This window comes from Carcharodon carcharias, chromosome 14 (assembly GCF_017639515.1).
Source record: "Carcharodon carcharias isolate sCarCar2 chromosome 14, sCarCar2.pri, whole genome shotgun sequence".
Classification (NCBI taxonomy): Eukaryota; Metazoa; Chordata; class Chondrichthyes; order Lamniformes; family Lamnidae; genus Carcharodon; species Carcharodon carcharias.
In genome coordinates this window covers 54,802,739-54,818,602 of record NC_054480.1, presented here as the reverse complement: position 1 = coordinate 54,818,602, position 15,864 = coordinate 54,802,739, and positions in this window count along the sequence as shown.

Below are 15,864 nucleotides of genomic sequence, written 5' to 3'. Positions count from 1 at the left end.
AAGGGTAACTTGGTTATGTATGGAAAATGAGAAGGTGCTGACAATTTGGAGGAGTGCGGGGGGTGGGGGGAATAAAAGTGACTGCAACCAATGAAGGAAAATGTCAGAATAGATATCCTGTAAAGTGAAATGATAAACAAAATTTTTAGTGAGGAAATCAAATTAAATGCAAGTTGATCATTGCACCCTAACTGATTTTTGTTTGCTGTAATCTGGGATTTTCTACTGGCATGGTTCAGCAGGTGCTGTGCAATAGTGTATTTCACACCGACCAGGTGTCCTTTCTATCTCTGTAATGATATGTCAGTTGGGACTGTTGCAGACATGGACAAGGTGCTCTTTTCTCTCAAAATAATTCCTGGCAATATTTAACTCTGTTAGGTCCCCTTGATCCAGAAATGACTCTCTCTCTCTCTCTCTCGCTCTGTATGTATGTACATGGTCCTCGACCATAAACTATCCATAATTTGGTGCTAACTGGCATTAAATCAACAGCCTAACTTTTAGAGGACAGGATAGAGAGTGTATGGGACAGATACCACAATGGTGCAATGAGTCATTGTGGAACGCATCAGTGAAGCAAACAGTAGTTAGGCAGCTGCTACAATAACATGCTTTACTGTAATGTCAGCATGTTTTTAACATAGCCATGATTGATAGGGGCCATTGACTGGCAAACATTATACAACATGCACGTAAACCTACTGACACTTTATACTAACATTGGAAACTTTAGAAAATATTATACATTTTTCAGGTTAATAGGATATACTTTGGTTTATAGGATTATTTTGATCTATGGAGACTGCAGACTTAAATGAACAATGGTCATGGAGGAGTAATTGCAGCCATTAAAATATAGGATAATTTCATTTTATATTATTGAAAATGAACATATCAAATGAAAGTCACAGAAAAGGTGATCCTGTCTCTTTAAGGCTTAATGGAATGCAATATATGGATTATTTAATTAACCCATGCTCTGACAAACTCTTATACTGCCAAAATTATAATCCAAAACTGAGTAATAGGCAGGGACCACCCTGCCAAACTCCCCAACAGGGATGCACACACCTGCACCACCCACAGTCCTCCAAGTCCATTACACTAGATATAGTCACAGGAAGCTGTCTAAACATTCCCTCAAATCAGCAGTCACCTGCTGTAAATTACTGCTCAGAACAATATTAGTTTGAATGGAATTTAGCCTTGCTAATGGAAGTTCTAACTTATCGTTTAGAGGTTGACATTTCACAGCCAGTTGCTTTTTAGAAAATGCAGACACACCATTTCTCTCCTTGATTGGATGTCCTACTCTGCTGCTATTGATTGACATATTACAGGGCAATTGTGTTTTTGATGTGATTATATTTGATACAGAACTCAGTGAGGCACTGAGTTGATTAGACAACCTTATTTCTATTCAGTAAAAACAGAAAATGCTAGAAATATGCGGCAGGTCAGTTAATATCCAGAGGAGAAAGATAAATTAATGTTTTAGGTAAAAGAAAGGTAATTTAGATTATGATGGCCTGAACTTTACCCAGCAAGAAGGTTATATGGATGCGGTTAACGTCAAGCTCAGCCTATATACTGACACCAGTCCATACCATTCCCACCCAGCAACATTTAATTTTCACATACTCGGATGTTGAAAAAGCTCATACTCCAGGCACATGCCTACTCTAAATCTTAAAATTGTGATGTAATTAGCTCCAGAACAGCATTTTAATTTCTACATTTGGAAGGCCCAGATGGGATAACCTCTGATATCTCAAGCATGGTGGAAGTCCACAGAGTGGTCAAATAGGCCATGGTAAGTTTGGAAAAATCTTTCTAATTGTGAAATCCTTGAGGGGCAGAAAGAGAAGGGATGCTACCCCGAGACCTACAAGAATATCCCAGGTTATTTCCTTCCCCCCCACCCCCCCAACCCCCAACTCTAACAAGCTCCAATCCTTCACAATCACCCTCCTTCCTCACCCACCATGCATGAGACAGTTCCCAGAGGCAGCCTGACACTCCGCGACTTTCCACTCTTCCGTGTTAAGAGCCATTCACAATGCGTTTAATTTTGAAAGTATCTGGTTAAGGACCAAGAGTTAAAATCATCCAGGCCTCACACTATGGGCTACCAGGAAGCTTTAGCTTCCACATCCCAATTCTCATTCCCAAGTTCAAATCGACCTCATGCAGTTTTTTTGTACTCAATTTTACTCCAATTTTATTTTTTTTCTAACCAAAAAGAACAGAAAGCAGTAATAAAAACTGGATTTTACGTAACTGAAAAAGATGGTTGGAATTGACATCTAAAGTATTTTTTTAAAATTGAAAGTTTTGCTAGAAGGCATCTCAACGGGTAGCCCAACGAAGAATTGGACTGACCCTTTAGCTAGTATCTACCTGTATGTTATCAAACACTGAAATGGTGAATATGGATTAACTGCCCTGGTGCCTGGACAACTGCAATGCCACACACATAAGTTTCACAGTTGCAGCAGAATCATGTATTTAACATTATAGACTTCTAAGTTCCAAAACCTGTGAATATTACTTTAAAAGTGAATATTATTTTAACATCAGTTCTATTTTAAAATTAATTATGTCAATATAAGCCAGATCCAGTATGCTATCAGTAAAGAAAGATTACCATTTAACTAGCGCTTTTCATTGACCACCTGATGTCTCAAAGCACTTTACAGCCAATGAAGTACTTCTGAAGTGTGGTCACTGTAGTAATACAGGAAACTTGGCAGCCAATTTGAACACAGCAAGCTCCCACAAACAACAATGTGATAATGATTGGATAATCTGTTTTTTGACCTTCCCTCCATCATAAGTTCAGAAATTGGGATGTTCACTGATGATTGCACAATGTTCAGCGCCATTCACAATTCCCCAGATACTGAAGCAGTCCATGTCCAAATGCAGCTAAACCTGGACAACATTCATGCTTGGGCTAATAAGTGGCAAGTTACATTTGTGCCACAAAAGTGCCAGGCAATAATCATATCCAACAAGAGAGAATCTAACCATCACCTCTTGACATTCAATAGCATTACCATCGCTGAATCCCCCACTATCAACATCCTGAGGGGGCTGGCGGTTACCATTGACCAGAAACTGAACTGGACCAGCCATATAAATACTCTGGCTACAAGAGGCTGGGGATTCTGTGGAGCTTAAACCATCTCCCCAAAGCCTCCGCATCCACAAGACTCAAGTCAGGAGTACGATGGGATACTCTCCACTTGTCTGGATGAGTGCAACTCCAATAACACTCAAGAAGCTTGACACTATCCAGGACAAAGCATCCCATTTGACTGGCACCCCATCCACTGCCTGAAGCATTCACTCCATCCATGACCAATGCACAGTGCCAGCAATGTGTACCCCATCTGCAAGATGCATTGCAGCAACCCACCAAGGCTCTTTCAACAGCACCTTCCAATCCTGCAACATCAATTACCTAGATGGACAAGGGCAGGAGATGCATGGGAACACCACCATCTTCAAGTTCCCTTTAAGCTACTCACTATCCTGACTTGGAACTACATCACTGGTCCTTCACTGTCACTGGGTCAAAATCCCAGAGCTCCCTCCCTAATAGTACTGTGAGTGTACCACAGCAGTTTAAGAAGGTAGTTCACAACTACCTTCTCAGGGGCAATTAAGAATGGGCAATAAATGCTGGCCTAGCCAGCGATGTCAATATCCCATGAAATAATAAATTGTGATGTTGATTTCGTGATAAGTATGGGCTAGGGCACTGGGGATAACTCCCCTCCTCTTTCTCAAAATAGTGCCTTGGGATCTTTTACATCCACTGAGGTCGGCAGAAAGGCGGCACCTCCAGCAGTGCATGCAGCATTCTCTCATTGTTGCATTGAAATGTCGCCTAGAGTTTTGTGCTCAAGTCCTGGAGTAGGACTTCATCCTGTAACCTTGTGACTCAGAGGCGAGAGTATTATGAACTTATTTTTCCAAAAATACTCTTTATTTATAAAATTCATAAAAGTACATTACATGGCCGTTCAAAGTTGACATTACAGAAAGTGCAAAACAAATCAATTTATTTCCATACTTTATGTAACTCACTACACTTACAATTACAGTTTATTATTTACAATATTCCTTACATGTCAAGCATATATTCCGAGGGGTTTTCTACAGTTTCTAGCTCCTCAGTGTACTATGGTTAGAGGGCCTTAGACAGTAGACTTTCCCTATTGCACTTTTGTGATAGTTGCCCCAAGCTTTAGTGTGTCCCTCAACACATAATCCTGGACCTTGGAATGTTCCTGTCTGCAACATTCAGTAGTCGACAATTCTTTGCACTGGAAGACCAACAAGTTTGAGGCAGTCCAAGGAGAGTCCTTCACCAAGTTGATGGTCCTCCAGCAAAAGTTGATGTTTGTTTCGATTTGCACCCTGGGAACAGTTCATAGAGCAGTTTCCTGCATTACGGAGCTGCTCGGGATGAATCTCGACAGAAAATATTGCATCTTTTTCCAGACCTGTGAGAATTCTACCAACTGAGCCATGGCTGACCCTTTTATGAGCTAACAATAATCACGATGACATTTGACAGTTCATAAGGACCGTCCAACTCAATCCATTCATAGTCATGAGAGGCCAGTTTGCATATAAGGCAAAGACAATCAGCATAAGTTGCAAATACCCTTTACACCTTTACCAAGAAGAACTCTACCTACATTCTTTATTTTAAATTTCAGTTGAGTGCATATACATAACTAGCAATCTTGTCAGTGACAGTGAAAACTCTCAGAGTACTGAAAAGTCATTTTAAAGTATTATCCTGTATTCAGAGACTGGAACTTTTTTTTTCTAATTGAACCCTTTCAAACACCTATCAAAGCTTCATTTACACTTCATACAATTACCATTTTGATTTTGATGCCAGCAGAAAATGATAGTCAGCGGTGATTTCTACATTACAGCTTCCTTTTTTGTCAATTTGCAGTCTGCAGATGAAAGCTTTTACATATAGATCACATTTCTGAAACTGTCAGAAATAGTATTTATTATAAAACAACAACACTCTGCCTATTATTGTCAATAAGCTAAGAGCATCATTACCATCACAGTGTGTTTTTGTTTGTGCCCAACTGAGCAAAGCTCTTGCATCAAAAATCACCTGTAACTTACTTGGACTTAGGTATTGGGGTGACACTGTTTGCCTTTCTTCATTAGAGTGCTGACTGGGAAATATATCTGAATCACAGGTAGACAGGTTTAAATTGACGAGCTCCTTTCAAAGGGTTCGGTGTCATCACAAGCCCACCTAAGCTGTTCAGGAATCTTCACGTTGCTATCACATTGTCAAAATCACTGCTTAGAAAGCAGGTAGTTCAATGTTATCAAAAATGGCAGGAGAAAATGAGAATCTGCGGTGATTTTTACATTAAGGATGTTTATTGAGAATTTCAAATATGCAATCTCCATATAAAAGCTTTTTACAGAGAGCTCACACTTTTCCAAACTGTCATAAAATAGTAACTTTATAGGAAAAAGCATAAAAGACATTGCTTTCTGCAACCATCTTACCTATTAGTGAATCGTCCAAGTGAGGCTGCTGCAAGTGACACTGCTTTCAAGTGATTGTTATGGAAATAGCTTAGACTGTTGCTTGCAGTGCCCGACCATCTCTTATCTCCACCCTGCCCCTACAAAGCGACAAAACTCATTTTAAAGGGAATTTTTTCCAGCATTTTTTCCTCCTCTCCTCTCAAGATGTTGTTTTTATTTTGCTGAGGTCTGGCCCTGTGTACTCAGGCCACATTCCTGTATCTTGCCTGAGTGGCCAGTTTTTATGGCTGCTTCTCGGCAGTGAATTTTAATTGGGTATTCAACCAGACAGGCTTCAGAATAAAATCCAATCCAGTCCTTGTCTGGCATTCTCACACATGCACTTCCAGCTGGATCAGGAACAGAGCTCTGGGCAATGTTCCTTTAGCCCTGCTCCAATTACACTGATGGCAACTGTAGTTCCCCTATTGCTACAACTGCTGAGATCTCCACTCTCCTTTGTGCTTCAGAGATTTGGACAACCCTACAGCAGGCACTTCAAACTACTGGAGAAGCCCCACCAGCAGTGCCTTTGCAAGGTCTTCCAAATCCAGTGGCAAGAAAGGTGGTCCAAAGGCAGCTTCCTCTCCCAAGCCAACTTGCCCTGCTTAGAGGTGCTGATCTCTCAAAACCAGCTCTGCTGGTGCGCCAGGCCGTTTGTATGCCTGACATCAGACTGCTGAAGCAATTCAGAGTTTAGTCAATGCAGGTGACTCCCAGGAGGCCAGTCTTCGGGGGTATCCTCAAAGCATCCCTAAATTGGTCAAACATACCTGCTGACTCAAGGAGGACCCTGGCTTGTGACCTGCTAAAATGGAGAAGGCTCATTCAAGAAGACGTCGAAGTCAATGAGAGAATTCAATGGAAACATGCAGAGCTGAAGTCTAGGCGTTGGAGGGAGCACACAAACCCCCAAACAACTCATCTACGCAACCCTTCGAGTATCACCTGCCCCACATCAGGCAGAGTCTGCAGACCACGCATTAGACTTATCAGCCACTTCAGATCTCATCGAACCAAAGTGGAAGGACGTCATCCTCAATCCCGATCGACTGCCTAAAAGACACCTACTGAGATCAAATCACCAATTTCCTGATTTATATAACTGGCCATCGATGTCCATCATCAGGGAAGCAGGAAGCAAATCCATTTATATTTGTAGAAAGATTACTGTTGTATTTTTATACTGGGTAAAAATACTTATTTTTATTTTATGCAGGATTTAAATTACTTAATTCCTGTCAAAACACTAAAGCTTTCAGTCAAATTTGATCTGCTCATCCTTAATTGCGATCATTTGTTAAAACATATAAAGTATAAATCTTTGTAATTGGAATAAAAAAAAGAGGTTTAAAGAATTTGGTGATTTTAGAAGACCATTCCCCCGGCCCTGCTAAAAATACACTTCAACGAAATAAGTGCATAATATTCTTCACTTGCAAGTGTGTGTGAAAGAATCTGAAAAAAAACTACACTAATTAATTATTTTTTTAAAATATATTTAGTATAGTAGGATCCTTAATTCATGAATAATTAATCAACCTGACATTTTCAGTGTCATTTCCTTCCTCTCCCTGTATTCCCAGCATATTGTTGTGTTCAAAATGGCAGATTTGATGGATGAAAATTAAAGAGCTCTGTGAATTTTGTTTTCATTTTTTCTGCAAATCTAACAATTGCCTCAATAACAAGGATACAACTGAACATTTCATAATTTAATATTACATACGGTAGTAATGATTTCAGTGTTCATTTACAAAGGAATGTTTCTACACCCGCCGCCAAAGTTTTTGGTCATCCATGCCAAGACAAGAAGTGACACAAAAGAAAATCTTGGAATATTTTAGAAAAAGAATAATATCATCAATATCATCTTAAAACGTTTTCATATCAACTGATTTTCTCAGTTAGAAGCACCTTAATAAACTAGTTAGCATTAGATGATAGTGTGAGCATTATGGAATGCAACCCTCATCTGTAAGCACAGCATTTATTGCACATCACTAAATGCCCTTGAGAACTGGTGGTGAGCTACCTTCTTCAACCATGCTGTTAAGGAGAAATCTCCAAGCTTTTGACGCAGATAAAGTGAAGGAATGGTGATATAGTTCCAAGTCAGGGTAGTTCCCATTTATCTGCTGCCGCTATCTTTCTCTATGGTAGAAGCTATAGATTTGGAAGGTACCATATAAGACTTCACGAGTTACTGCAGTCCATCTTGTAGATAGTACACATTGCTACCGCAATGCACTGAAGATAGAGGGAATGAATGTTTAAGGTGGTGGATGAGGTCCCCACAAGCTGACAGCTTTATCATGGATGGTTTCAAGCTATTTGGGTGTTGTTGGAGCTGCATTCAGCTAGACAAGTGGAAAATATTAAGAACAAGAACAAAAAAAGTACAGCAGAGGAACAGGCCCTTTGGCCCTCCAAGCCTGTGCCGATCATATTGTCTGTCAAACTAAAACATTTTGCACTTCCGGATCCCTCTATTCCCATCCTATTCATATATTTGTCAAGCTGCCTCTTAAACACCACTATCGTACCAGCTTCCACCACCTCCTCTGGCAGCAAGTTCCAGACACTCATTACCCTCTGCGTAAAAAACTTGCCCCGCACATCTGCTCTAAAGTTTTCCCCTCTCACCTTAAATCTATGTCCCCCAGTAATTGACTCTTCCACACTGGGAAAAAGCTTCTGGCTATCTACTCTGTCCATGCCACTCATAATTTTGTAAACTTCTATCGAGTCGCCCCTCAATCTCCATCGCTCTCGTGAGAACAATCCAAGTTTCTCCAACCTCTCCTCATAGCTTATAACCTCCAGACCAGGCAGCATCCTGGTAAACCTCCTCTGCACCCTCTCCATCGCCTCCATATCCTTCTGGTAATGTGGCGACTAGAATCGTACACAATATTCCAAGTATGGCCTAACCAAGGTTCTATACAGCTGCAGCATGACTTCCCAGTGTTTATACTCAATACCCCTGCCGATGAAGGCAAGCATGCCATATGCCTTCCTGACTGCCTTATCCACCTGCGTTGCCACTTTCAGTGACCCGTGGACCTGTACACCCAGATCCCTCTGCCCATCGATAAACTTAAGGGGTTCTGCCATTTACTGTATAATTCCTACCCGTATTAGACCTTCCAAAATGCATTACCTCGCATTTGTCCAGATTAAACGCCATCTGCCATTTCCCCGCTCAAGTCTCCAACCAATCTACATCCCTTTGTATCCTTTGACAATCCTCTTCACTATCTGCAACTCCTCCAACCTTAGTGTCATCTGAAAACTTACTAATTAGCCCAGTTACATTTTCCTCCAAATCATTTATGTATACTACAAACAGCAAAGGTCCCAGCATTGATCTGTGCGGAACACCACTAGTCACAGCTCTCCATTCAGAAAAGCACCCTTCCTCTGCTACCCTCTGTCTTCTATGACCAAGCCAATTCTGTATCCATCTTGCCAGCTCACCTCTGATCCCATGCGACTTTACCTTCTCTACCAGTCTGCCATGAGGGACCTTGTCAAAGGCCTTACTGAAATCCATGTAGATAACATCCACTACCCTTCCCTCATCGATCATCTTTGTCACTTCCACGAAAAACTCAATCAAATTAGTGAGACACGACCTCCCCTTCACAAAACCATGCTGCCTCTCACTAATACACCCATTTGCTTCCAAATGGGAGTAAATCCTGTCACAAAGAATCTTCTCCAATAATTTCCCTACCACTGACCTAAGGCTTACCAGCCTGTAATTTCCTGGATTACCCCTGCTACCCTTCTTAAACAATGTAACAACATTGGCCATTCTCCAGTCCTGTGGGACCTCACCCATAGCCAGTGAGGATACAAAGATTTCTGTCAAGGCCCCAGCAATCTCCTCCCTTGCCTCCCTCAGTACTCTGGGGTAGATCCCATCTGGCTCTGGGGAATTATCCACCTTAATATTCTTCAAGACGCCAAACAACTCTTCTTTTTTGATCCCAACATGATCCAGGCTATCTACACGCTCTTCCTTAGATAATTCAACTGCTAAGTCCTTCTCTTTGGTGAATACTGATAAGAAGTATTCATTAGGTATCCCTCTCCCATTTCTTCTGGCTCCACACACAGATTCCCACCTCTGTCCCTGAGTGGGCCTACCCTTTCCCCGGCTACCCTCTTGCTTTTTACATATGTATAAAAGGCCTTGGGATTTTCCTTAATCCTGGTTGCCATGACTTTTCATGACCCCTTTTAGCCCTCTTGACTCCTTGCTTAAGCTTCTTCCTACTTTCTTTATATTCTCCACAGGCTTCATCTGTTCCCAGCCTTCTAGCCCTTATGAATGCTTCCCTTTTCTTTTCGACTAATTTCACAATATCCTTCATTATTCAAGGTTCCTGAAACTTGCCATACTTATCCTTCATCCTAGCAGGAACATGCCGGTCCTGAATCCTTATCAACTGAAGTTTGAAAGCCCCCCACATGTCAGTTGTTGATTTGCCCTCAAACATCCTCCTGCAGTCTAGATTCCTCAGTTCCTGCCTAATATTGTTATAATTAGCCTTCCCCCAATTAAGCACCCTAACCCGAGTACCTTGAAACTTACTGAATTATGGTCACTTTTCCCAAAATGCTCCCCTACTGAAACTTCGACCACCTAGCCAGGTTCATTCCCTAATACCAGGTCCAGTATTGCCCCTTCCCTAGTTGGACTATCTACATATTGTCTCAGGAAGCCCTCCTGGATGCACCTTACAAATTCTGCACTATCCAAACCCCTAATACTAAGTGATTCCCAGTCAATATTGGGAAAGTTAAAACCACCCACCACAACAACCCTGTTGCTTTTACATCTTTCCAAAATCTGCCTACATAAATGTTCCTCAATCTCCCGCCGGCAATTGGGAGGCCTATAGTAAACCCCCAACATTGTGACTGCACCCTTCCTATTCTGGAGCTCTACCCATATTGCCTCGCTGCATGAGCCCTCCGAGTTGTTCTCCTGTCATACAGCTGTGATATTTTCCTTAACCAGAAGTGCAACTGCTCACCTCTTCTACATCCCTCTCTATCCTGCCTGAAACATCTAAATCCTGGAACATTTATCTGCCAATCCTGTCCATCCTTCAACCAAGTCTCTGTAATAGCAATAACATCATAGTCCCAAGTACTAATCCAAGCTCTAAGCTCATCTGCTTTGCCTGTTATACTTCTAGCATTGAAACTAATGCATTTCAGACCCCCAGTCCCACTGTGTTCAGTAATTTCTCCCTGCCTGCCCTTCCTCTTAGTCCTACTGGTCATATTCACGAGTTCTCAGTCATTTATTTCACCTGCTGACCTATTTCTCTCGTTCCCACCCCCCTGGCATACTAGTTTAAAACCCCCTGAGTGACACTAGCAAACCTCGCAGCCAGGATATTGGTTCCCCTCCAGTTTAGATGCAACCCGTCCTTCTTGTACAGATCCCACATGCCCCAGAAGAGATCTCAATAATCCAGATATCAGAAACCCTCCCTCCTACACCATCTGTTCAGCCACATGTTTAGCTGCACTATCTTCCTAATTCTAGCCTCACTGGCACGTGGCACAGGGAGTAATCCTGAGATTACAAACCTAGAGGTCCTGTTTTTTAACTTTCTACCTAACTCCCTGAACTCCCGCTGCAGGACCTCGTCACTCTTCCTGCCTATGTCATTAGTACCTATGTGTACTACGACCTATGGCTGTTCTCTCTCCCTCTTCAGAATGTCCTGTACCCGATCAGAGACATCCTGGACCCTGGCACCAGGGAGGCAACATACCATCCTGGTGTCTCTTTCACAACCACAGAAGCACCTATCTGAGCCCCTGACTATACAGTCCCCTAAGACAATTGCTCTTTTGTGCTTTGATCCCTCCTGCTGAACAACAGAGCCAGCCATGGTGCCACCACTCTGGCTACTGCTGTTGTTTTCCCCTGATAGGCCATCCCCCCCAACAGTATCCAAAACAGTATACCTGTTAGAGAGGGGGACAGCCACAGGGGATTTCTGCACTGACTGCCTGCCCCTTCTAGCGGTCACCCATCTATCTGTCTGTACCTTGGGTGTGACCACGTCTGCAAAACTCCTGTCTATGATGCTTTCTGCCACCTGAATGCTCCTAAATGCATCCGAATGCTGTTCCAGCCAATCTATGCGGTCTGTGAGGAGCTGCAATTGGGTGCACGTCCTGCAGATGTAGTTGTCCGGGACACTTGAAGCGTCACAGATTTCCCAGATCCCACAGGTGAAGCACTTCACCCCAGGAACTGCCATTTCTAGAACTATTTAATAAATTAATTTAAATCTAATAACTGCTTATTGACTCCTTATTAATTATACATTTGCTAGGACTAGATTTCTACTATAAATGCTAAATTCTAAGAACAGTAATCGCCTGCTTCTTGTCTAGATATCCTCTACTTATTAATTAAATGATTAATTTATTTGGTTTAATTGGGTTCACAATGTTTTAGTTTCAAATTCAGTGTAGATTCCCTACCAGCCAATCAGGTCACAGATTTATCGTGACGCCACTTTTAATTTTTTTTAAGACCCGAGGTCCGCCATCTGACTCTGCTCCCTGGAACTAGGCCGCAAATCCCCGAGGTAAGGTTTTTATACTCACCGCTCTGAAACTCCGCCCTCCGACTCTGCTCCCTGGAACTAGGCCGCGAATCTCCGAGGTAAGGTTTTTATACTCACCGCTCTGGAGCTCCGTCCTCTGACTCTGCTCCCTGGAACTACTATTACACTGCTCACTAGTACCTTGGGGGTCAGGAGGTGCATTACTCGCCATAGACTTGGCCTTATTGCCACAGTATAGTGTGGCTGGTCCAGTTAAGTTTCTGATCAATGGTAACCTCCAGGATGTTGATGGCTGGGAATTCAAAGTTAGTAATGCCATTGCATTTCAAGAGGAGATGATTAGATTTTCTCTTCTTGGGGATGGTCATTGCCTGATATGAATGTTACTTGTAACTTATCTTCCAAAGCCTGTATGTTGTCCATGTCTTCCACATGTGGGCATGGCTGCTTCGGTATCTGAGCAGTTGGGAATGATACTGAATGGGCAATCATCAGTGAACATTCCCACTTCTGACCTTAAGTTGGAGGGAAGAACATTGATGAAGTGGCTAAAGATAATTAAGCCTAAGACACTGTCCGGAAGAACTCCTGCAGGATGTCCTAGGGCAACCACAGCCATCTTCCATGACCAAACCAAGGAATCAAATCCCTTGATTCTCATTGCCTTCAATTTTGCTAAGCATCCTGATGTCAGACATCATCAAAAGCTGCATTGATGTCAATGGCAGTGAACCTCACCTCACCACTGGAATTCAGCTCCTTTGTCTATGTTTGAATCAAGATTGTAATGAGTTCTAGAGCCAAGTGTCCCAACAGAACCCAAACTTGAGCATCTGTGAGTAGATTACTGCTGAGTTTGTGCCACTTGATAGCACTGCCAATGAAAGCTGTAGTATTGTAGCGTTTTGTAATTGCAACATACATAATGTTCACTTGAAGCACCATACAGAATTGTACCAAGAGAGGGAGTCTGCTAACAAAAACAGAACGTATAGAGGAGCTGTTTTAATTAAGGAGCCATGTTTGCTTATGCAAGTTGAATTCTGAGCTGTCTCTGGCTGTTTCAAATCCCAGGAATCTCACATTGACAATGAGGATGATGCAAAATAAGAAGCTGTAAAGCTTTTTGGAAGGCTTTGTCTAATCTCTACAGCGAAAACAGCATTGTGAGTTGCAGACAACATCTCAAACTGCAAGCTTAAAGAACTCCCTCCCTAACAGCACTGTGGATGTACCTACACCACAGGAACTGCAGCGGTTCAAGAAGGCAGCTTACCACCACCTTCTCTAGGGCAACTAGGGATGGGCAATAAAAGCTGGCCTAAATATAATTTTTAAAAACAGTCAGGCTGTATTCAGTGCAAACAAGCTGCTCAGATCTAACAACCGGGAAAACTTTTGCAGCGAAGTTTCATCAGTGACAAAAATGGCATTGTCTATACCTAATCTGCTATCTTTTGAAGTACAATTAGATCCTCTGTACTCCCACATTGGCAAAAATGGTTATGGTGCTTTGAAGGGGCCATGGCAGGTTTTGCCATCACAGAGGGCAAAAAGGAAAAAAACATTACTTTTCCACTATGGCAGTGAAGAATTGAAAGATATTCTATGTAGGAACACTTACACCTGAACAAAATTATTATGACTCAATGACAAAGGCACTGAAGTCCTATTTCACACCAAAAAAGAATACGATATATGAAACAATCACCTTCAGACACACGAAGCAACAAGCCAACGGGAAAATCAACCAATATTGCATGTGCTTGAGGCAACTAACAACCAAGTTTGATTTTGGTGAAGGTGAACAGGTTGAAAGGAAAATAAAAACCCAAATCATCAAAGAGTGATTCTTCAGCCAACTGCACCAGAAAGCACTGGAGAAAGACAGAAAGATGTCAGAGCTGCTGGAACTAGCAAGGTCATTATCATTCTCTGATTCCAAAGCTATGGAAGTCGAGGCTGCCAAACACCACACTCCAAGTTCAACTTCTGTGAACACTGTTCATCACTCATGTGCCAGGAAACAAAAACAACAACAGCCGTCTCATAAATAGAGTTGCAATGTCACCGAACAATGCTTCCACTGTTGCAGTACTTACCCACACTGGACAGAATGTCCTGATTCCAGTAAACAGTGCAAGGCCGGTGGAAAACCTAAGCACTTTAATCATGTTTGTCACACATCAGCAAAATAAACTGCTAAGACCACTACCAACAGAAGAGAGCCACGTATGCATACCACAGAAAAAAGGCAAGTAAATGTAGCCAAAGTGGAGGCAGATGAGTCTGAATTTTGTGCTCTCTTTCAAATGCAGCAAACAGCCACGTGTCACAGTGACCTTTGGCTGCTCAGATGTAGATGATCTCATAGATACAGGAGCATCTGTCAATGTCATGGGAGACAAAACATTCAAGAAACTTCAGGATTGCCCTATTCACTGCAAATCAGGAAATATGAAAAATTTCCCTTGCAACAGTGACAAACCACTGAAAATTCTCAGGGCTTTTTAAATGCCAATCTCGTTCAAAGACACCAGAATGAAGATTGTATTTCATGTCATATCTGGAGAATGTGACACGCCTATCAGTTTCCATACAGCAACAGATCTTCACATTATTGCAGTCACATATGTGATTCCTACGCCTACCAACAACATCCTCAAATTGTAAGCTGATTGTTTCACTTGCACCAGCAAACTGAAATGTAGATTCCATATAAATCCTAATGTGACCCAGCAGTGTGTCGACGATGAAAAATACCATTTCATGTCAGGAAGTGGACTGAGAAGGAACTACAGCAAATACTTGACCTTGACATTATTGAGAAAGCTGGGGACAAGCCTACCCCTTGGGTCTCACCCATACATGTCATCAAGAACATGAACTAGATTAGACTCTGCATTGATATGTGTCACCAAACCAAGATATGTAACAAGAAAGATTCTTGACACCAGCAATCAATGGCACCATAGAGAAAGTGCTAAACACTTCACTAAACTATGCCTCAATGCAGGATACCGTCAAATCAAGATTGTAGAAGAATTGAGGTAATTCACAGTATTCCGCACTTATGTCGGACTTTTTTTCAATTTCAGAGCATCAACTTTGGAGTTAATTCAGGGTCTGAGGATTTTAAGATAATGATTCAGTCTGCACTTCAAGGATTTGAAAGCACACTAAGCATCAATGATGACATTCTCATCTACCTTCACACTGAAAATGAATTTAAAACACATCCGGCTGCATGCCAATGTAACCTCACCTTGAAGAAAAACAAGTGCTTGTTCAATGAAAGCAGAATCAAATTCTTTGGTCACATGTTCAACCACCAAGGAGTATCATTTGATCCATGGAAAATTGAAGCCATTGCAAATGCTGTGAATCCTACAAATGTGTAGGAAGTCCAGAGGTCTGTTAGCACTCATCATGTACTGTAGTCGCTTCATTCCTGACCTCGGTATGCTATCTGCTCTGTGCATGTTCTGACAAAAGAAACCGCCAAGTGGGAATGAACTACATCACACAAAAAGGCTGTACACCAGACCAAACAACAGTTGTCAGCAAATTGCACAAATGCCTACACTGACCCTGAGAAAACCATCCAGCTCATCATGGACATAAGCCCAGTTGGCTTAGGTGTGGTTCTCATGTAAAAAGTCAAGGC